We start from the raw sequence: 23,840 nt of genomic DNA on the forward strand, positions 1-23,840 counted from the left end.
TCCTCTGAGAGAGGGTGTGACACCCTCTCCCTTTGGAAAATGGTGTGAAGGCAGGGGAGGAGTAGCCTCCCCCAGCCTCTGGAAATGCTTTGTTGGGCACAGATGTGCCCAATTCTGCATAAGCCAGTCTACACCGGTTCAGGGGACCCCTTAGCCCTGCTCTGGCGCGAAACTGGACAAAGGAAAGGGGAGTGACCACTCCCCTGACCTACACCTCCCCTGGGAGGTGTCCAGAGCTCCTCCAGTGTGCTCCAGACCTCTGCCATCTTGGAAACAGAGGTGCTGCTGGCACACTGGACTGCTCTGAGTGGCCAGTGCCACCAGGTGACGTCAGAGACTCCTTGTGATAGGCTCCTTCAGGTGTTGCTAGCCTATCCTCTCTCCTAGGTAGCCAAACCCTCTTTTCTGGCTATTTAGGGTCTCTGCCTCTGGGGAAACTTTAGATAATGAATGCATGAGCTCAGCCGAGTTCCTCTGCATCTCTCTCTTCACCTTCTGATAAGGAATCGACTGCTGACCGCGCTGGAAGCCTGCAAACCTGCAACATAGTAGCAAAGACGACTACTGCAACTCTGTAACGCTGATCCTGCCGCCTTCTCGACTGTTTTCCTGCTTGTGCATGCTGTGGGGGAAGTCTGCCTCCTCTCTGCACCAGAAGCTCCGAAGAAATCTCCCGTGGGTCGACGGAATCTTCCCCCTGCAACCGCAGGCACCAAAAAGCTGCATTACCGGTCCCTTGGGTCTCCTCTCAGAACGACGAGCGAGGTCCCTCGAATCCAGCGACTCTGTCCAAGTGACCCCCACAGTCCAGTGACTCTTCAGTCCAAGATTGGTGGAGGTAAGTCCTTGCCTCACCTCGCTGGGCTGCATTGCTGGGAACCGCGACTTTGCAGCTACTCCGGCCCCTGTGCACTTCCGGCGGAAATCCTTTGTGCACAGCCAAGCCTGGTTCCACGGCACTCTAACCTGCATTGCACGACTTTCTAAGTTGGTCTCCGGCGACGTGGGACTCCTTTGTGCAACTTCGGCGAGCACCATTTCACGCATCCTTGTAGTGCCTGTTTATGGCACTTCTCCGGGTGCTACCTGCTTTAATGAGGGCGCGTTGTCTTGCTCGACGTCCCCTCTCTCTTCAGGTCCAATTTGCGACCTCCTGGTCTCTCCTGGGCCCCAGCAGCGTCCAAAAACACCAAACGCACGATTTGCAACTAGCAAGGCTTGTTGGCGTCCTTTCAGCGGGAAAAGACTTCTGCACGACTCTCCAAGGCTAGGCGGATCCATCCACCAAAGGGGAGGTCTCTAGTCCTTTTTGTTCCTGCAGAAATCTCAGCTTCTTCTGTCCAGTAGAAGCTTCTTTGCACCCGCAGCTGGCATTTCCTGGGCATCTGCCCATCTCCGACTTGCTTGTGACTTTTGGACTTGGTCCCCTTGTTCCACAGGTACCCTAGATTGGAAATCCACAGTTGTTGCATTGCTGGTTTGTGTCTTTCCTGCATTATTCCTCTAACACGACTTCTTTGTCCTTAGGGGAACTTTAGTGCACTTTGCACTCACTTTTCAGGGTCTTGGGGAGGGTTATTTTTCTAACTCTCACTATTTTCTAATAGTCCCAGCGACCCTCTACAAGGTCACATAGGTTTGGGGTCCATTCGTGGTTCGCATTCCACTTTTGGAGTATATGGTTTGTGTTGCCCCTATCCCTATGTTTCCCCATTGCATCCTATTGTAACTATACATTGTTTGCACTGTTTTCTAAGACTATACTGCATATTTTTGCTATTGTGTATATATATATTGTGTATATTTCCTATCCTCTCACTGAGGGTACACTCTAAGATACTTTGGCATATTGTCATAAAAATAAAGTACCTTTATTTTTAGTATAACTGTGTATTGTGTTTTCTTATGATATTGTGCATATGACACTAAGTGGTACGGTAGTAGCTTCACACGTCTCCTAGTTCAGCCTAAGCTGCTCTGCTAAGCTACCATTATCTATCAGCCTAAGCTGCTAGACACCCTATACACTAAGAAGGGATAACTGGGCCTGGTGCAAGGTGCAAGTACCCCTTGGTACTCACTACAAGCCAGTCCAGCCTCCTACATTGGTTGTGCAGTGGTGGGATAAGTGCTTGAGACTACTTACCACTCTTGTCATTGTACTTTTCATAAGAGAAAAATATACAAAACAAGGTCAGTGTATATACACATAGCCAAAAAGTTTTGCATTTCCTCTTTTCACTCTTTTCTAAGTGCTGAAAAGTACTTTTAACTTTCTAAAAAGTTCTAAAAAGTTTAAAAAGTTTTTTTTCTCTGTCTTTCTAAAAGCTCTGACAAACTTTTTATCTTTTACTATCACTTTAACTCTCTCTAAAAATGTCTTGCACAGGCCAAAATGTTGATCTGTCCAAACTTGCATATGACAACCTTAGCTGGAAAAGATCAAGGAGTCTCTGTATAGAGAGAGGTTTGAGTGTAGGGAAGAATCCTTCCTTGGAACTGTTACTTAATATGCTTAGAGAACAGGATAAGGCCATAGGTGCCTCATCTGTTGAAAAAATACCTAATAGTTCTCAATCTGATTCAGGGACTCCCCCAGGAAAAGATTCAGGAAAGAAACTTCCTAGCCTGCCCATTACTAGACAGTCTAGCATAGTTGGTAATGATGATGAGCCACACCATACAAATAGTGTTGTCTCACATCATAGCAAAAGCATTTATTCTCACCATACTGGTAGTAATGTATCTGTTAACCAAGCTGTTAGGGTGGCTTCTCTAAGGGACAGGTCTCCTTCTGTTCATTCCCATCATACCTCTGTATCTAGGAATGTCCCTCCCACCAACCCTGATGACAGAATGTTCGAGAGGGAACTCAATAAGTTGAGGGTGGAACAAACCAGGCTGAAGCTCAAAAAGCAACAGCTGGATTTGGATAGACAGTCTTTTGAACTAGAGAAGGAAAGACAGAAGTTGGGTTTAGAAACCCATGGTGGCAGCCGCAGTATTCCCCATAGTCATCCTGCAAAAGAGCATGATTCCAGGAATCTGCACAAGATAGTTCCCCCTTATAAGGAGGGGGATGACATTAACAAGTGGTTTGCTGCACTTGAGAGGGCCTGTGTTGTACAGGATGTCCCTCAAAGGCAGTGGGCTGCTATCCTATGGCTATCATTTAGTGGAAAAGGTAGGGATAGACTCCTTACTGTGAAAGAAAATGATGCTAATAATTTCCAAGTTCTTAAGAATGCACTCCTGGATGGTTATGGCTTAACCACTGAACAGTACAGGATAAAGTTCAGAGAGACCAAAAAGGAGTCTTCACAAGACTGGGTTGATTTCATTGACCATTCAGTGAAGGCCTTGGAGGGGTGGTTACATGGCAGTAAGGTTACTGACTTTGAAAGCCTGTATAACTTGATCCTGAGAGAGCATATTCTTAATAATTGTGTGTCTGATTTGTTGCACCAGTACTTGGTGGACTCTGATCTGACCTCTCCCCAAGAATTGGGAAAGAAGGCAGACAAATGGGTCAGAACAAGAGTGAACAGAAAAGTTCATACAGGGGGTGACAAAGATGGCAACAAAAAGAAGGATGGTAAGTCTTCAGACAAGGGTGGGGACAAATCTAAAAATGAGTCTTCATCAGGCCCACAAAAACACTCTGGTGAGGGTGGTGGGTCCAAATCCTCTTTTAATCAGAACAAGGAAAAGAAACCATGGTGCTATTTATGTAAAATAAAAGGCCATTGGACAACAGATCCCAGTTGTCCAAAGAAAGGCACCAATGCTCCTACCACTACAACCCCTACTGCTACACCTAGTGTCCCTACTAATAGCAGTGGTGGTGGGAGCAAACCTACTAATAGCCAATCCAAGGGAGTAGCTGGGCTCACTATTGGTAACTTATTTGGGGTTGGCCTTGTTAGAGAGGCCACAGAGGCTGTGTTAGTCTCTGAGGGGGCTATTGATTTAGCCACCTTAGTTGCTTGTCCCCTTAATATGGATAAGTACAAGCAGCTACCCCTAATAAATGGTGTTGAGGTTCAGGCCTACAGGGACACTGGTGCCAGTGTGACTATGGTCATAGAGAAACTGGTCCACCCTGAACAACACCTACTTGGTCACCAGTACCAAGTAACCGATGCTCACAACAACACACTTAGCCACCCCATGGCTGTTGTAAATCTCAACTGGGGGGGGTTACTGGTCCAAAGAAAGTTGTGGTAGCTTCAGATTTACCTGTAGACTGTCTATTAGGGAATGATTTGGAGACATCAGCTTGGTCAGATGTGGAGTTGGAGGCCCATGCAGCAATGCTGGGCATCCCAGGGCATATTTTTGCTTTGACAAGGGCTCAGGCCAAAAAGCAAAAAGGACAGGGAAGCTTGGATCCTGGAACAATGGACCAAGTGTTCCCTAAAGCTAGGGCTAGTAGAAGCAAACCACTTCCTACTATCCCTCCCTCTACAGTGGATTCAACTTCTGAGGAAGAAGAATTCCCTCCCTGTGCAGAACCTACACCAGAGGAGCTGGAAGCAGACACTGCTGAGCTTTTGGGTGAAGGGGGGCCTGCCAGAGAGGAGCTGAGTGTGGCACACCAAACCTGTCCCACATTAGAGGGTCTCAGACAGCAAGCTGTCAAACAGGCTAATGGGGATGTCAGTGACTCTCACAGAGTTTACTGGGAGGACAACCTCTTGTACACTGAGCATAGGGATCCTAAACCTGGAGCTGCCAGGAGATTAGTGATTCCTCAGGAGTACAGAAAGTTCCTCCTAACACTGGCACATGACATTCCCTTAGCTGGGCATCTAGGACAAATGAAAACTTGGGTCAGACTTGTTCCCCTGTTTCATTGGCCTAGGATGTCTGAGGACACAAAGGAATTTTGTAAGTCCTGTGAAACCTGTCAAGCCAGTGGCAAGACAGGTGGCACCCCAAAGGCACCCCTTATTCCACTGCCTGTGGTTGGGGTTCCCTTTGAAAGGGTAGAGGTTGACATAGTTGGCCCCCTTGACCCTCCTACTGCTTCAGGCAATAGGTTTATCTTAGTGGTAGTGGACCATGCCACAAGATATCCTGAAGCTATTCCTTTAAGGACCACTACAGCACCTGCAGTGGCAAAGGCCCTCCTGGGAATATTTTCCAGGGTGGGCTTCCCAAAGGAAATGGTATCAGACAGAGGAAGCAATTTCATGTCTGCATACTTAAAGGCCATGTGGAAGGAGTGTGGTGTAACATACAAGTTCACAACACCCTATCATCCACAAACAAATGGACTGGTGGAGAGATTTAATAAAACTCTCAAAGGCATGATTATGGGTCTCCCTGAAAAACTCCGCAGGAGATGGGATATCCTTCTACCATGCATCCTTTTTGCCTACAGGGAGGTACCCTAGAAAGGAGTGGGCTTCAGCCCCTTTGAACTTCTTTTTGGACACCCTGTTAGGGGTCCACTCACACTTGTAAAGGAGGGTTGGGAACAACCTTTAAAAGCTCCTAAGCAGGATAGTGTGGATTATGTACTTGGCCTCAGATCAAGGATGGCTGAGTACATGAAAAAGGCCAGTAAAAACCTTCAGGCCAGCCAAGAGCTCCAGAAGCAATGGCATGATCAGAAGGATGTTTAGGTTCAGTACCAACCAGGGCAGAAAGTGTGGGTCTTATAGCCTGTGGCCCCAAGAGCACTCCAAGATAAATGGAGTGGTCCCCACACAATTGTTGAAAAGAAGGGAGAAGTCACCTATTAGGTTGACTTAGGCACTGCCAGGAGTCCCCTTAGGGTGCTCCATGTCAACCGCCTGAAACCCTACTATGACAGGGCTGATCTCACCCTGCTCATGGCAACAGATGAGGGACAGGAAGAAGACAGTGATCCTCTACCTGATCTCTTCTCTTCCACAGATCAAGATGCTCTTGTGGAAGGTGTAGTTTTCGCTGATTGTCTTACTGCTGAGCAGAAAGATAATTGCATAAATCTCCTAGATCAATTCTCTGAACTCTTCTCTACTGTGCCAGGTACCACTTCTTGGTGTGAGCACACTATAGATACTGGAGACAGTTTAGCTGTCAAAAGTAAGATCTATAGGCAGCCTGACCATGTCAGGGACTGCATAAAGCAAGAGGTCCAGAAAATGTTAGAACTAGGAGTGGTTGAGCACTCTGACAGTCCATGGGCTTCTCCTGTGGTACTGGTACCAAAACCCCATTCCAAAGATGGAAAGAAGGAAATGCGGTTTTGTGTAGACTATAGAGGTCTCAACTTGGTAACCACAACTGATGCTCACCCTATACCCAGGGCAGATGAGCTCATAGATACACTGGCATCTGCCAAGTATCTAAGCACTTTTGATTTGACTGCAGGGTATTGGAAGATCAAATTGTCAGAAGATGCTAAACCTAAGACTGCATTTTCTACCATTGGAGGACATTACCAGTTTACTGTAATGCCTTTTGGTTTGAAAAATGCACCTGCCACTTTTCAGAGGTTGGTGAACACAGTCCTGCAAGGGCTGGAAGCTTTCACTGCAGCATATTTGGACGATATAGCTGTCTTTAGCTCCAGCTGGGATGATCACCTGGTCCACCTATGGAAAGTTTTGGAGGCTCTGCAAAAGGCAGGCCTCACTATCAAGGCTTCAAAGTGCCAGATAGGGCAGGGTAAGGTGGTTTATCTGGGACACCTTGTTGGTAGGGAACAGATTGCACCACTTCAGGGGAAAAATCCAAACTATTATTGATTGGGTTCCCCCTACCACTCAGACTCAGGTGAGAGCCTTCCTAGGCCTCACTGGGTATTACAGGAGGTTCATTAAGAACTATGGCTCCATTGCAGCCCCTCTTAATGACCTCACATCCAAGAAAATGCCTAAAAAGGTATTATGGACAGCAAACTGTCAGAAAGCTTTTGAGGAGCTGAAGCAGGCCATGTGCTCTGCACCTGTCCTGAAAAGCCCTTGTTACTCTAAAAAATTCTATGTCCAAACTGATGCATCTGAATTAGGAGTAGGGGCAATCCTATCACAACTTAATTCTGAGGGCCAGGATCAACCTGTTGCTTTTATTAGTAGAAGGTTGACCCCTAGAGAAAAGCGTTGGTCTGCCATTGAGAGGGAGGCCTTTGCTGTGGTCTGGGCTCTGAAGAAGTTGAGGCCATACCTGTTTGGCACTCACTTCATTGTTCAGACAGACCACAAACCTCTACTTTGGCTAAAACAAATGAAAGGTGAAAATCCTAAATTGTTGAGGTGGTCCATATCCCTACAGGGAATGGACTATACAGTGGAACATAGACCTGGGAGTAGCCACTCCAATGCAGATGGACTCTCCAGATATTTCCACTTAGACAATGAAGACTCATCAGGTCATGGCTAGTCTTATTGTCCTTCGTTTGGGGGGGGGTTGTGTAGGAAAGTACCATCTTGCCTGGCATGTTACCCCCATTTTTCACTGTATATATGTTGTTTTAGTTGTATGTGTCACTGGGACCCTGGTAACCCAGGGCCCCAGTGCTCATAAGTGTGCCTGAATGTGTTACCTGTGTAGTGACTAACTGTCTCACTGAGGCTCTGCTAACCAGAACCTCAGTGGTTATGCTCTCTCATTTCTTTCCAAATTGTCACTGACAGGCTAGTGACCATTTTTACCAATTTACATTGGCTTACTGGAACACCCTTATAATTCCCTAGTATATGGTACTGAGGTACCCAGGGTATTGGGGTTCCAGGAGATCCCTATGGGCTGCAGCATTTCTTTTGCCACCCATAGGGAGCTCTGACAATTCTTACACAGGCCTGCCACTGCAGCCTGAGTGAAATAACGTCCACGTTATTTCACAGCCATTTTACACTGCACTTAAGTAACTTATAAGTCACCTATATGTCTAACCTTTACCTGGTAAAGGTTAGGTGCAAAGTTACTTAGTGTGAGGGCACCCTGGCACTAGCCAAGGTGCCCCCACATTGTTCAGAGCCAATTCCCTGAACTTTGTGAGTGCGGGGACACCATTACACGCGTGCACTACATATAGGGCACTACCTATATGTAGCTTCACAATGGTAACTCCGAATATGGCCATGTAACATGTCTATGATCATGGAATTGCCCCCTCTATGCCATCCTGGCATAGTTGGCACAATCCCATGATCCCAGTGGTCTGCAGCACAGACCCTGGTACTGCCAAACTGCCCTTCCTGGGGTTTCACTGCAGCTGCTGCTGCTGCCAACACCTCAGACAGGCAGCTGCCCTCCTGGGGTCCAGCCAGGCCTGGCCCAGGATGGCAGAACAAAGAACTTCCTCTGAGAGAGGGTGTGACACCCTCTCCCTTTGGAAAATGGTGTGAAGGCAGGGGAGGAGTAGCCTCCCCCAGCCTCTGGAAATGCTTTGTTGGGCAAAGATGTGCCCAATTCTGCATAAGCCAGTCTACACCGGTTCAGGGGACCCCTTAGCCCTGCTCTGGTGCGAAACTGGACAAAGGAAAGGGGAGTGACCACTCCCCTGACCTACACCTCCCCTGGGAGGTGTCCAGAGCTCCTCCAGTGTGCTCCAGATCTCTGCCATCTTGGAAACAGAGGTGCTGCTGGCACACTGGACTGCTCTGAGTGGCCAGTGCCACCAGGTGACGTCAGAGACTCCTTGTGATAGGCTCCTTCAGGTGTTGCTAGCCTATCCTCTCTCCTAGGTAGCCAAACCCTCTTTTCTGGCTATTTAGGGTCTCTGCCTCTGGGGAAACTTTAGATAACGAATGCATGAGCTCAGCCGAGTTCCTCTGCATCTCTCTCTTCACCTTCTGATAAGGAATCGACTGCTGACCGCGCTGGAAGCCTGCAAACCTGCAACATAGTAGCAAAGACGACTACTGCAACTCTGTACCGCTGATCCTGCCGCCTTCTCGACTGTTTTCCTGCTTGTGCATGCTGTGGGGGTAGTCTGCCTCCTCTCTGCACCAGAAGCTCCGAAGAAATCTCCCGTGGGTCGACGGAATCTTCCCCCTGCAACCGCAGGCACCAAAAAGCTGCATTCCCGGTCCCTTGGGTCTCCTCTCAGCACGACGAGCGAGATCCCTCGAATCCAGCGACTCTGTCCAAGTGACCCCCACAGTCCAGTGACTCTTCAGTCCAAGTTTGGTGGAGGTAAGTCCTTGCTTCACCTCGCTGGGCTGCATTGCTGGGAACCGCGACTTTGCAGCTACTCCGGCCCCTGTGCACTTCCGGCGGAAATCCTTTGTGCACAGCCAAGCCTGGGTCCACGGCACTCTAACCTGCATTGCACGACTTTCTAAGTTGGTCTCCGGCGACGTGGGACTCCTTTGTGCAACTTCGGCGAGCACCGTTTCACGCATCCTCGTAGTGCCTGTTTCTGGCACTTCTCTGGGTGCTACCTGCTTCAGTGAGGGCTCTTTGTCTTGCACGACATCCCCTCTCTCATCAGGTCCAATTTGCGACCTCCTGGTCTCTCCTGGGCCCCAGCAGCGTCCAAAAACGCCAAACGCACGATTTGCGACTAGCAAGGCTTGTTGGCGTCCTTTCAGCGGGAAAACACTTCTGCACGACTCGCCAAAGTGAGCTGGATCCGTCCACCAAAGGGGAAGTCTCTAGCCCTTTTCGTTCCTGCAGAACCTCAGCTTCTTCTGTCCAGTAGAAGCTTCTTTGCACCCGCAGCTGGCATTTCCTGGGCATCTGCCCATCTCCGACTTGCTTGTGACTTTTGGACTTGGTCCCCTTGTTCCACAGGTACCCTAGATTGGAAATCCACAGTTGTTGCATTGCTGGTTTGTGTCTTTCCTGCATTATTCCTCTAACACGACTTCTTTGTCCTTAGGGGAACTTTAGTGCACTTTGCACTCACTTTTCAGGGTCTTGGGGAGGGTTATTTTTCTAACTCTCACTATTTTCTAATAGTCCCAGCGACCCTCTACAAGGTCACATAGGTTTGGGGTCCATTCGTGGTTCGCATTCCACTTTTGGAGTATATGGTTTGTGTTGCCCCTATCCCTATGTTTCCCCATTGCATCCTATTGTAACTATACATTGTTTGCACTGTTTTCTAAGACTATACTGCATATTTTTGCTATTGTGTATATATATCTTGTGTATATTTCCTATCCTCTCACTGAGGGTACACTCTAAGATACTTTGGCATATTGTCATAAAAATAAAGTACCTTTATTTTTAGTATAACTGTGTATTGTGTTTTCTTATGATATTGTGCATATGACACTAAGTGGTACGGTAGTAGCTTCACACGTCTCCTAGTTCAGCCTAAGCTGCTCTGCTAAGCTACCATTATCTATCAGCCTAAGCTGCTAGACACCCTATACACTAAGAAGGGATAACTGGGCCTGGTGCAAGGTGCAAGTACCCCTTGGTACTCACTACAAGCCAGTCCAGCCTCCTACACCGATTCACAATGACTTTGATGTCAAGGGACGAGTGAGAAATCCAGTCGCAAGCTGTCAGAAAACCGCGCTGCATGGGGGTTGCGCCATTGTCATCAGCCGTGAGTGGGTGTTGTAGGAGGCTGGACTGGCTTGTAGTGAATACCAAGGGGTACTTGCACCTTGCACCAGGCCCAGTTGTCCCTTATTAGTGTATAGGGTGTCTAGCAGCATAGGCTGATAGATAATGGTAGCTTAGCAGAGCAGCTTAGGCTGAACTAGGAGACGAGTGAAGCTCCTACAGTACCACTTAGTGTCATATGCACAATATCATAAGAAAACACAATACACAGTTATACTAAAAATAAAGGTACTTTATTTTTATGACAATACTGTATGCCAAAGCATCTCAGAGTGTACCCTCAGTGAGAGGATAGGAAATATACACAAGATATCTGTACAATATACCAAAAATATGCAGTATAGTCTTAGAAAACAGTGCAAACAATGTATAGTTACTATAGGATGCAATGGGGACACATAGGGATAGGGGCAACACAAACCATATAATCCAAAAGTGGAATGCGAACCACGAATGGACCCCAAACCTATGTGACCTTGTAGAGGGTCGCTGGGACTATTAGAAAATAGTGAGGGTTAGAAAAATAGCCCACCCCAAGACACTGAAAAGTGAGTGCAAAGTGCACTGAAGTTCCCCAAAGGACAAAGAAGTCGTGATAGGGGAATACTGCAGGAAAGACACAAACCAGCAATGCAACAATGATGGATTTCCAGTCGAGGGTACCTGTGGAACAAGGGGACCAAGTCCAAGAGTCACAAGCAAGTCGGAGATGGGCAGATGCCCAGGAAATGCCAGCTGTGGGTGCAAAGAAACTTCTACTAGACAGGAGAAGCTTAGGTTTCTGCAGGAACGACAAGGGCTAGAGACTTCCCCTTTGGAGGACAGATCCCACACGCCGTGGAGAGTCGTGCAGAAGTGTTTTCCCGCCGAAAGACCGCCAACAAGCCTTGCTAGCTGCAAATCGTGCGGTTAGTGTTTTTGGATGCTGCTGTAGCCCAGGAGGGACCAGGATGTTGCAAATTGCGTCAGGAGACAGAGGGGACGTCGAACAAGACAAGGAGCCCTCTCAGCAGCAGGTAGCTCCCGGAGAAGTGCCAGAAACAGGCACTACGAGGATGCGTGAAACGGTTCTCACCCGAAGTTGCACAAAGGAGTTCCACGTCGCCGGAGACCAACTTAGAAAGTCGTGCAATGCAGGTTAGAGTGCTGTGGACCCAGGCTTGGCTGTGCACACAGGATTTCCGCCGGAAGTGCACGGAGGCCGGAGTAACTGCAAAAGGCACGGTTCCCAGCAATGCACTCTGGCGTGGGGAGGCAAGGACTTACCTCCACCAAACTTGGACTGAAAAGTCACTGGACTGTGGGAGTCACTTGGACAGAGCTGCTGGATTCAAGGGACCTCGCTCGTCGTGCTGAGAGGAGACCCAGGTGACCGGTGATGCAGTTCTTTGGTGCCTGCGGTTGCAGGGGGACGATTCCGTCGACCCACGGGAGATTTCTTCGGAGCTTCTAGTGCAGAGAGGAGGCAGACTACCCCTACAGCATGCACCACCAGGAAAACAGTCGAGAAGGCGGCACGATCAGCGTTACAGAGTTGCAGTGGTCGTCTTAGCTACTTTGTTGCACTTTTGCAGGCTTCCAGCGCGGTCAGCAGTCGATTCCTTGGCAGAAGGTGAAGAGAGAGATGCAGAGGAACTCGGATGAGCTCTTGCATTAGTTATCTAAAGTTTCCCCAGAGACAGAGACCCTAAATAGCCAGAAAAGAGGGTTTGGCTACCTAGGAGAGAGGATAGGCTAGCAACACCTGAAGGAGCCTATCAGAAGGAGTCTCTGACGTCACCTGGTGGCACTGGCCACTCAGAGCAGTCCAGTGTGCCAGCAGCACCTCTGTTTCCAAGATGGCAGAGGTCTGGAGCACACTGGAGGAGCTCTGGACACCTCCCAGGGGAGGTGCAGGTCAGGGGAGTGGTCACTCCCCTTTCCTTTGTCCAGGGCTAAGGGGTCCCTGAACCGGTGTAGACTGGCTTATGCAGAAATGGGCATCAAATGTGCCCATGAAAGCATTTCCAGAGGCTGGGGGAGGCTACTCCTCCCCTGCCTTCACACCATTTTCCAAAGGGAGAGGGTGTAACACCCACTCTCAGAGGAAGTCCTTTGTTCTGCCATCCTGGGACAAGCCTGGCTTGACCCCAGGAGGGCAGCTGCCTGTCTGAGGGGTTGGCAGCAGCAGCAGCTGCAGTGAAACCCCAGGAAAGGCAGTTTGGCAGTACCAGGGTCTGTGCTACCGACCACTGGGATCATGGGATTGTGCCAACCATACCAGGATGGCATAGAGGGGGCAATTCCATGATCATAGACATGTTACATGGCCATATTTGGAGTTACCATTGTGAAGCTACATATAGGTAGTGACCTATATGTAGTGCACGCGTGTAATGGTGTCCCCGCAATCACAAAGTCCGGGGAATTGGCCCTGAACAATGTGGGGGCACCTTGGCTAGTGCCAGGGTGCCCTCACACTAAGTAACTTTGCACCTAACCTTTACCAGGTAAAGGTTAGACATATAGGTGACTTATAAGTTACTTAAGTGCAGTGTAAAATGGCTGTGAAATAACGTGGACGTTATTTCACTCAGGCTGCAGTGGCAGGCCTGTGTAAGAATTGTCAGACCTCCCTATGGGTGGCAAAAGAAATGCTGCAGCCCATAGGGATCTCCTGGAACCCCAATACCCTGGGTACCTCAGTACCATATACTAGGGAATTATAAGGGTGTTCCAGTAAGCCAATGTAAATTGGTAAAATTGGTCACTAGCCTGTTAGTGACAATTTGAAAGAAATGAGAGAGCATAAACACTGAGGTTCTGATTAGCAGAGCCTCAGTGAGACAGTTAGTCACTACACAGGTAACACATTCAGGCACACTTAGGAGCACTGGGGCCCTGGATGAGAGGGTCCCAGTGACACATACAACTAAAACAACATATATACAGTGAAAAATGGGGGTAACATGCCAGTCAAGATGGTACTTTCCTACACAACCCCCCCCCCCCAAATGAAGGACAATAAGACTAGCCATGACCTGATGAGTCTTCATTGTCTAAGTGGAAATATCTGGAGAGTCCATCTGCATTGGAGTGGCTACTCCCAGGTCTATGTTCCACTGTATAGTCCATTCCCTGTAGGGATATGGACCACCTCAACAATTTAGGATTTTCACCTTTCATTTGTTTTAGCCAAAGTAGAGGTTTGTGGTCTGTCTGAACAATGAAGTGAGTGCCAAACAGGTATGGCCTCAACTTCTTCAGTGCCCAGACCACAGCAAAGGCCTCCCTCTCAATGGCAGACCAACTCTTTTCTCTAGGGGTCAACCTCCTACTAATAAAAGCAACAGGTTGATCCTGGCCCTCAGAATTAAGTTGTGATAGGACTGCCCCTACTCCTAATTCAGATGCATCAGTTTGGACATAGAATTTTTTAGAGTAACAAGGGCTTTTCAGGACAGGTGCAGAGCACATGGCCTGTTTCAGCTCCTCAAAAGCTTTCTGACAGTTTGCTGTCCATAATACCTTTTTAGGCATTTTCTTGGATGTGAGGTCATTAAGAGGGGCTGCAATGGAGCCATAGTTCTTAATGAACCTCCTGTAATACCCAGTGAGGCCTAGGAAGGCTCTCACCTGAGTCTGAGTGGTAGGGGGAACCCAATCAATAATTGTTTGGATTTTCCCCTGTACTGGTGCAATCTGTTCCCCACCAACAAGGTGTCCCAGATAAACCACCTTACCCTGCCCTATCTGGCACTTTGAAGCCTTGATAGTGAGGCCTGCCTTTTGCAGGGCCTCCAAAACTTTCCATAGGTGGACCAGGTGATCATCCCAGCAGGAGCTAAAGACAGCTATATCGTCTAGATATGCTGCACTAAAAGCTTCCAGCCCTTGCAGGACTGTGTTCACCAACCTCTGAAAAGTGGCAGGTGCATTTTTCAATTCAAAAGGCATTACTGTGAACTGGTAATGTCCTCCAATGGTTGAAAATGCAGTTTTAGGTTTAGCATCTTCTGATCATTTGATCTGCCAATACCCTGCAGTCAAATCAAAAGTGCTTAGATACTTGCAGATGCCAGTGTATCTATGAGCTCATCTGCCCTGGGTATAGGGTGAGCATCAGTTTTGGTTACCTGGTTGAGACCTCTGTAGTCTACACAAAACCGCATTTCCTTCTTTCCATCTTTGGAATGGGGTTTTGGTACAAGTACCACAGGAGAAGCCCATGGACTTTCAGAGTGCTCAACCACTCCCAGTTCTAACATTTTCTGCACCTCTTGCTTTATGCAGTCCCTGACATGGTCAGGCTGCCTATAGATCTTACTTTTGACAGGCAAGCTGTCTACAGTATCTATAGTGTGCTCACACAAAGAAGTGGTACCTGGCACAGTAGAGAAGAGTTCAGAAAACTGACCCAGGAGATTTATGCAATGGTCTTTCTGCTCAGCAGTAAGACAATCAGCCAAAACTACACCTTCCACTAGAGCATCTTGTTCTGTGGAAGAGAAGAGATCAGGTAGAGGATCACTGTCTTCTTCCTGTCCCTCATCAGTTGCCATGAGCAGGGTGAGTTCAGCCCTGTCATAGTAGGGTTTCAGGCGGTTGACATGGAGCACCCTAAGGGGACTCCTGGCAGTGCCTAAGTCAACTAAATAGGTTGACTTCACCCTTTTTCTCAACAATTGTGTGGGGTCCACTCCATTTATCTTGGAGTGCTCTTGGGGCCACAGGCTCCAAGACCCACACTTTCTGCCCTGGTTTCTACTGAACCAAAACAGCCTTCTGGTCATGCCATTGCTTTTCGAGCTCTTGGCTGGCCTGAAGCTTTTTACTGGCCTTTCTCATATACTCAGCCATCCTTGATCTGAGGCCAAGTACATAATCCACAATATCTTGCTTTGGAGCTTTTAAAGGTTGTTCCCAACCCTCCTTGACAAGTGTTAGTGGACCCCTGACAGGGTGACCAAAGAGGAGTTCAATGGGGCTGAAGCCCACTCCTTTCTGGGGTACCTCCCTGAAGGCAAAAAGGAGGCATGGTAACAGGATATCCCATCTCCTGCGGAGTTTTTCAGGGAGACCCATAATCATGCCTTTTAGAGTTTTGTTAAATCTCTCCACCAGTCCATTTGTTTGTGGATGATAGGGTGTAGTGAACTTGTAAGTCACACCACACTCCTTCCACATGGCCTTTAAGTATGCAGACATGAAATTGCTTCCCCTGTCTGATACTACTTCCTTTGTGAAGCCCACCCTAGAAAATATTCCCAGGAGGGCCTTTGCCACTGCAGGTGCTGTAGTGGTCCTTAAAGGAATTGCTTCAGGATATCTTGTGGCATGGTCCACTACTACCAAGATAAACCTATTGCCTGAAGGAGTAGGAGGGTCAAGGGGGCCAACTATGTCAACCCCTACCCTTTCAAAGTGAACCCCAACCACAGGCAGTGGAATAAGGGGTGCCTTTGGAGTGCCACCTGTCTTGCCACTGGCTTGACAGGTTTCACAGGGCTTACAAAATTCCTTTGTGTCCTCAGACATCCTAGGCCAATTATACAGGGGAACAAGCCTGTCCCAAGTTTTCATTTGTCCCAGATGTCCAGCTAGGGGAATGTCGTGGGCTAGAGTTAGGAGGAACTTTCTGTACTCCTGAGGAATCACTAACCTCCTGGCAGTTCCAGGTTTAGGATCCCTTGCTTCAATGTACAAGAGGTTGTCCTCCCAGTAAACTCTTTGAGAGTCACTGACATCCCCATTAGCCTGTTTGACAGCTTGCTGTCTTAGACCCTCTAGTGTGGGACAGGTTTGCTGTGCCACACTCAGCTCCTCCCTGGCAGGCCCCCCTTCACCCAAAAGCTCAGCAGTGTCTGCTTCCAGCTCCTCTGGTGTAGGTTCTGCACAGGGTGGAAATTCTTCTTCCTCAGAATTAGAATCCACTGTAGAGGGAGGGATAGTAGGAAGTGCTTTACTTCTACTAGCCCTAGCTTTAGGGAGCACTTGGTCCATTGTTCCAGGATCCAAGCTTCCCTGTCCTTTTTGCTTTTTGGCCTGAGCCCTGGTTAAAGCAAAAATATGCCCTGGGATGCCCAGCATTGCTGCAAGGGCCTCCAACTCCACATCTGACCAAGCTGATGTCTCCAAATCATTTCCTAGTAGACAGTCTACAGGTAAATCTGTGGCTACCACAACTTTCTTTGGACCAGTAACCCCCCCCCCCCAGTTGAGATTTACAACAGCCATGGGGTGGCTAAGTGTGTTGTTGTGAGCATGGGTTACTTGGTACTGGTGACCAAGTAGGTGTTGTTCAGGGTGGACCAGTTTCTCTGTGACCATAGTCACACTGGCACCAATGTCCCTGTAGGCCTGAACCTCAACACCATTTATTAGGGGTAGCTGTTTGTACTTATCCATATTAAGGGGACAAGCAACTAAGGTGGCTAAATCAATATCCCCCTCAGAGACTAACACAGCCTCTGTGGTCTCCCTAACAAGACCAACACCAACTAAGTTACCAAAAGTGAACCCAGCTACTCCCTTGGATTGGCTATTAGTAGGTTTGCTCCCACCACTACTGCTATTAGTAGGGACACTAGGTGTAGCAGTAGGGGTTGTAGTGGTAGGAGGCTTGGTGCTTTTCTTTGGACAACTGGGATCTGTTGTCCAATGGCCTGTTATTTTACATAAATAGCACCATGGTTTATTTTCCTTGTTTTGATTAGAAGAGGATTTGGGCCCACCACTCCCACCAGAGTGTTTTTGTGGGCCTGATGAAGACTCATTTTTAGATTTGTCCCCACCTTTGTCAGAAGACTTACCATCCTTCTTCTTGTTGCCATCTTTGTCACCCCCTGTATGAACTGTTCTGTTCACCCTTGTTCTGACCCATTTGTCTGCCTTCTTTCCCAATTCTTGGGGAGAGGTCAGATCAGAGTCCACCAAGTACTGGTGCAACAAATCAGAGACACAATGTAGGAAAGTACCATCTTGCCTGGCATGTTACCCCCATTTTTCACTGTATATATGTTGTTTTAGTTGTATGTGTCACTGGGACCCTGGTAACCCAGGGCCCCAGTGCTCATAAGTGTGCCTGAATGTGTTACCTGTGTAGTGACTAACTGTCTCACTGAGGCTCTGCTAATCAGAACCTCAGTGGTTATGCTCTCTCATTTCTTTCCAAATTGTCACTAACAGGCTAGTGACCATTTTTACCAATTTACATTGGCTTACTGGAACACCCTTATAATTCCCTAGTATATGGTACTGAGGTACCCAGGGTATTGGGGTTCCAGGAGATCCCTATGGGCTGCAGCATTTCTTTTGCCACCCATAGGGAGCTCTGACAATTCTTACACAGGCCTGCCACTGCAGCCTGAGTGAAATAACGTCCACGTTATTTCACAGCCATTTTACACTGCACTTAAGTAACTTATAAGTCACCTATATGTCTAACCTTTACCTGGTAAAGGTTAGGTGCAAAGTTACTTAGTGTGAGGGCACCCTGGCACTAGCCAAGGTGCCCCCACATTGTTCAGAGCCAATTCCCTGAACTTTGTGAGTGCGGGACACCATTACACGCGTGCACTACATATAGGTCACTACCTATATGTAGCTTCACCATGGTAACTCCGAATATGGCCAGGTAACATGTCTATGATCATGGAATTGCCCCCTCTATGCCATCCTGGCATTGTTGGTACAATTCCATGATCCCAGTGGTCTGTAGCACAGACCCTGGTACTGCCAAACTGCCCTTCCTGGGGTTTCACTGCAGCTGCTGCTGCTGCCAACCCCTCAGACAGGCATCTGCCCTCCTGGGGTCCAGCCAGGCCTGGCCCAGGTTGGCAGAACAAAGAACTTCCTCTGAGAGAGGGTGTGACACCCTCTCCCTTTGGAAAATGGTGTGAAGGCAGGGGAGGAGTAGCCTCCCCCAGCCTCTGGAAATGCTTTCTTGGGCACAGATGTGCCCAATTCTGCATAAGCCAGTCTACACCGGTTCAGGGACCCCTTAGCCCCTGCTCTGGCTCGAAACTGGACAAAGGAAAGGGGAGTGACCACTCCCCTGACCTGCACCTCCCCTGGGAGGTGTCCAGAGCTCCTCCAGTGTGCTCCAGACCTCTGCCATCTTGGAAACAGAGGTGCTGCTGGCACACTGGACTGCTCTGAGTGGCCAGTGCCACCAGGTGACGTCAGAGACTCCTTGTGATAGGCTCCTTCAGGTGTTAGTAGCCTCTCCTCTCTCCTAGGTAGCCAAACCCTCTTTTCTGGCTATTTAGGGTCTCTGTCTCTGGGGAAACTTTAGATAACGAATGCAAGAGCTCATCCGAGTTCCTCTGCATCTCCCTCTTCACCTTCTGATAAGGAAACGACTGCTGACCGCGCTGGAAGCCTGCAAACCTGCAACATAGTAGCAAAGACGACTACTGCAACTCTGTAACGCTGATCCTGCCGCCTTCTCGACTGTTTTCCTGCTTGTGCATGCTGTGGGGGTAGCCTGCCTCCTCTCTGCACCAGAAGCTCCGAAGAAATCTCCCCTGGGTCGACGGAATCTTCCCCCTGCAACCGCAGGCACCAAAAAGCTGCATTACCGGTCCCTTGGGTCTCCTCTCAGCATGACGAGCGAGGTCCCTCAAATCCAGCGACTCTGTCCAAGTGACCCCCACAGTCCAGTGACTCTTCAGTCCAAGTTTGGTGGAGGTAAGTCCTTGCCTCACCTCGCTGGGCTGCATTGCTGGGAACCGCGACTTTGCAAGCTACTCCGGCCCCTGTGCACTTCCGGCGGAAATCCTTTGTGCACAGACAAGACTGGGTCCACGGCACTCTAACCTGCATTGCACGACTTTCTAAGTTGGTCTCCGGCGATGTGGGACTCCTTTGTGCAACTTCGGCGAGCACCATTTCACACATCCTCGTAGTGCCTGTTTCTGGCACTTCTCCGGGAGCTACCTGCTTCAGTGAGGGCTCTTTGTCTTGCACGACGTCCCTTCTCTCATCAGGTCCAATTTGCGACCTCCTGGTCCCTCCTGGGCCCCAGCAGCGTCCAAAAACGCAAAACACACGATTTGCACCTAGCAAGGCTTGTTGGCGTCCTTTCGGCGGGAAAACACTTCTGCACGACTCTCCACGGCAAGAGGAATCAGTTCACCAAAGGGGAAGTCTCTAGCCCTTTTCATTCCTGCAGAAACCTCAGCTTCTTCTGTCCAGTAGAAGCTTCTTTGCACCCGCAGCTGGCATTTCCTGGGCATCTGCCCATCTCCGACTTGCTTGTGACTTTTGGACTTGGTCCCCTTGTTCCACAGGTACCCTAGATTGGAAATCCACAGTTGTTGCATTGCTGGTTTGTGTCTTTCCTGCATTATTCCTCTAACACGACTACTTTGTCCTTAGGGGATCTTTAGTGCACTTTGCACTCACTTTTCAGGGTCTTGGGGAGGGTTATTTTTCTAACTCTCACTATTTTCTAATAGTCCCAGCGACCCTCTACAAGGTCACATAGGTTTGGGGTCCATTCGTGGTTCGCATTCCACTTTTGGAGTATATGGTTTGTGTTGCCCCTATCCCTATGTTTCCCCATTGCATCCTATTGTAACTATACATTGTTTGCACTGTTTTCTAAGACTATACTGCATATTTTTGCTATTGTGTATATATATCTTGTGTATATTTCCTATCCTCTCACTGAGGGTACACTCTAAGATACTTTGGCATATTGTCATAAAAATAAAGTACCTTTATTTTTAGTATAACTGTGTATTGTGTTTTCTTATGATATTGTGCATATGACACTAAGTGGTACGGTAGTAGCTTCACACGTCTCCTAGTTCAGCCTAAGCTGCTCTGCTAAGCTACCATTATCTATCAGCCTAAGCTGCTAGACACCCTATACACTAATAAGGGATAACTGGGCCTGGTGCAAGGTGCAAGTACCCCTTGGTACTCACTACAAGCCAGTCCAGCCTCCTACATTGGTTGTGCAGTGGTGGGATAAGTGCTTGAGACTACTTACCACTCTTGTCATTGTACTTTTCATAAGAGAAAAATATACAAAACAAGGTCAGTGTATATACACATAGCCAAAAAGTTTTGCATTTCCTCTTTTCACTCTTTTCTAAGTGCTGAAAAGTACTCCTAAACTTTCAAAAAGTTCTTAAAAGTTTAAAAAGTTTTTTTTCTGTCTTTCCAAAAAGTTCTGAAAACTTTTTTCTCTTTTTCTATCACTTTAACTCTCTCTAAAAAATGTCTGGCACAGGCCAAAGTGTTGATCTGTCCAAACTTGCATATGACAACATTAGCTGGAAGAGAGCAAGGAGTCTCTGTATAGAGAGAGGTTTGAGTGTAGGGAAGAATCCTTCCTTGGAACTGTTACTTAACATGCTTAGAGAACAGGATAAGGCCATAGGTGCCCCTTCTGTTGAAAAAGTACCTAATAGTTCCCAATCTGATTCAGGGACTCCCCCAGGAAAAGATTCAGGAAAGAAACTTCCTAGCCTGCCCATTACTAGACAGTCTAGCATAGATGGTAATGATGATGAGCCACACCATAGAAATAGTGTTGTCTCACATCATAGCAAAAGCATATATTCTCACCATACTGGTAGTAATGTTTCTGTAAACCAAGCTGTTAGGGTGGCTCCTGTAAGGGACAGGTCTCCTTCTGTTCATTCCCATCATAGCTCTGTTTCTAGAAATGTCCCTCCCACCTACCCTGATGACAGAATGTTAGAGAGGGAACTCAATAAGTTGAGGGTGGAACAAACCAGACTGAAGCTTAAAAAGCAACAGCTGGATTTGGATAGACAGTCTTTTGAATTAGAGAAGGAAAGACAGAATTTGGTTATAGAAACCCATGGTGGCAGCCGCAGTATTCCCCATAGTCATCCTGCAAAAGAGCATGATTCCAGGAATCTGCACAAGATAGTTCCCCCTTATAAGGAGGGGGATGACATTAACAAGTGGTTTGCTGCACTTGAGAGGGCCTGTGTTGTACAGGATGTCCCTCAAAGGCAGTGGGCTGCTATCCTATGGCTATCATTTAGTGGAAAAGGTAGGGATAGGCTCCTTACTGTGAAAGAAAATGATGCTAATAATTTCCAAGTTCTTAAGAATGCACTCCTGGATGGTTATGGCTTAACCACTGAACAGTACAGGATAAAGTTCAGAGAGACCAAAAAGGAGTCTTCACAAGACTGGGTTGATTTCATTGACCATTCAGTGAAGGCCTTGGAGGGGTGGTTACATGGCAGTAAAGTTACTGATTATGACAGCCTGTATAACTTAATCCTGAGAGAGCATATTCTTAATAATTGTGTGTCTGATTTGTTGCACCAGTACTTGGTGGACTCTGATCTGACCTCTCCCCAAGAATTGGGAAAGAAGGCAGACAAATGGGTCAGAACAAGAGTGAACAGAAAAGTTCATACAGGGGGTGACAAAGATGGCAACAAAAAGAAGGATGGTAAGTCTTCTGACAAGGGTGGTGACAAATCTAAAAATGAGTCTTCATCAGGCCCACAAAAACACTCTGGTGGGGGTGGTGGGTCCAAATCCTTCTTTAATCAGAAAAAGGAAAAGAAACCATGGTGCTATTTATGTAAAATAAAAGGCCATTGGACAACAGATCCCAGTTGTCCAAAGAAAGGCACCACAGCTCCTACCACTACAACCCCTACTGCTACACCTAGTGTCCCTACTAATAGCAGTGGTGGTGGGAGCAAACCTACTAATAGCCAATCCAAGGGAGTAGCTGGTCTCACTTTTGGTAATTTAGTTGGGGTTGGTCTAATTAGGGAGACCACAGAGTCTACTTTAGTCTCTGAAGGGGCTATTGATTTAGCCACTTTGGTTGCTTGCCCCCATAACTTGGAGAAGTACAAGCAACTAACCCTAATAAATGGTGTTGAGGTCCAGGCCTACAGGGACACAGGTGCCAGTGTCACAATGGTGATTGAGAAACTGGTGCACCCTGAACAACACATACTTGGACACCAGTACCAAGTAACCGATGCTCACAACATAACACAAAGCCACCCCATGGCTGTTGTAAATCTCAACTGGGGGGGGGTAACTGGTCCAAAGAAAGTTGTGGTAGCTTCAGATTTACCTGTAGACTGTCTATTAGGGAATGATTTGGAGACATCAGCTTGGTCAGATGTGGAGTTGGAGGCCCATGCAGCAATGCTGGGCATTCCAGGGCATATTTTTGCTTTGACAAGGGCTCAGGCCAAAAAGCAAAAAGGACAGGGAAGCTTGGATCCTGGAACAATGGACCAAGTGCTCCCTAAAGCTAGGGCTAGTAGAAGCAAAACACTTCCTACTATCCCTCCCTCTACAGTGGATTCTACTTCTGAGGAAGAAGAATTCCCTCCCTGTGCAGAACCTACACCAGAGGAGCTGGAAGCAGACACTGCTGAGCTTTTGGGTGAAGGGGGGCCTGCCAGAGAGGAGCTGAGTGTGGCACAGCAAACCTGTCCCACATTAGAGGGTCTCAGACAGCAAGCTGTCAAACAGGCTAATGGGGATGTCAGTGACTCTCACAGAGTTTACTGGGAGGACAACCTCTTGTACACTGAGCATAGGGATCCTAAACCTGGAGCTGCCAGGAGATTAGTGATTCCTCAGGAGTACAGAAAGTTCCTCCTCACACTGGCACATGACATTCCCCTAGCTGGGCACCTGGGTCAAATGAAAACTTGGGACAGATTGGTACCATTGTTTCATTGGCCTAGGATGTCTGAGGACACAAAGGAATTTTGTAAGTCCTGTGAAACCTGTCAAGCCAGTGGCAAGACAGGTGGCACTCCAAAGGCACCCCTTATCCCACTGCCTGTGGTTGGGGTTCCCTTTGAAAGGGTAGGGGTTGACATAGTTGGCCCCCTTGACCCTCCTACTGCTTCAGGCAATAGGTTTATCTTAGTGGTAGTGGACCATGCCACAAGATATCCTGAAGCTATTCCTTTAAGGACCACTACAGCACCTGCAGTGGCAAAGGCCCTCCTGGGAATATTTTCCAGGGTGGGCTTCCCAAAGGAAGTAGTATCAGACAGAGGAAGCAATTTCATGTCTGCATACTTAAAGGCCATGTGGAAGGAGTGTGGTGTAACTTACAAGTTCACAACACCCTATCATCCACAAACAAATGGACTGGTGGAGAGATTTAATAAAACTCTCAAAGGCATGATTATGGGTCTCCCTGAAAAACTCCGCAGGAGATGGGATATCCTTCTACCATGCCTCCTTTTTGCCTACAGGGAGGTACCCCAGAAAGGAGTGGGCTTCAACTCCTTTGAACTTCTTTTTGGACACCCTGTTAGGGGTCCACTCACACTTGTAAAGGAGGGTTGGGAACAACC

Source organism: Pleurodeles waltl, chromosome 1_2, assembly GCF_031143425.1.
Source record: "Pleurodeles waltl isolate 20211129_DDA chromosome 1_2, aPleWal1.hap1.20221129, whole genome shotgun sequence".
Lineage (NCBI taxonomy): Eukaryota > Metazoa > Chordata > Amphibia > Caudata > Salamandridae > Pleurodeles > Pleurodeles waltl.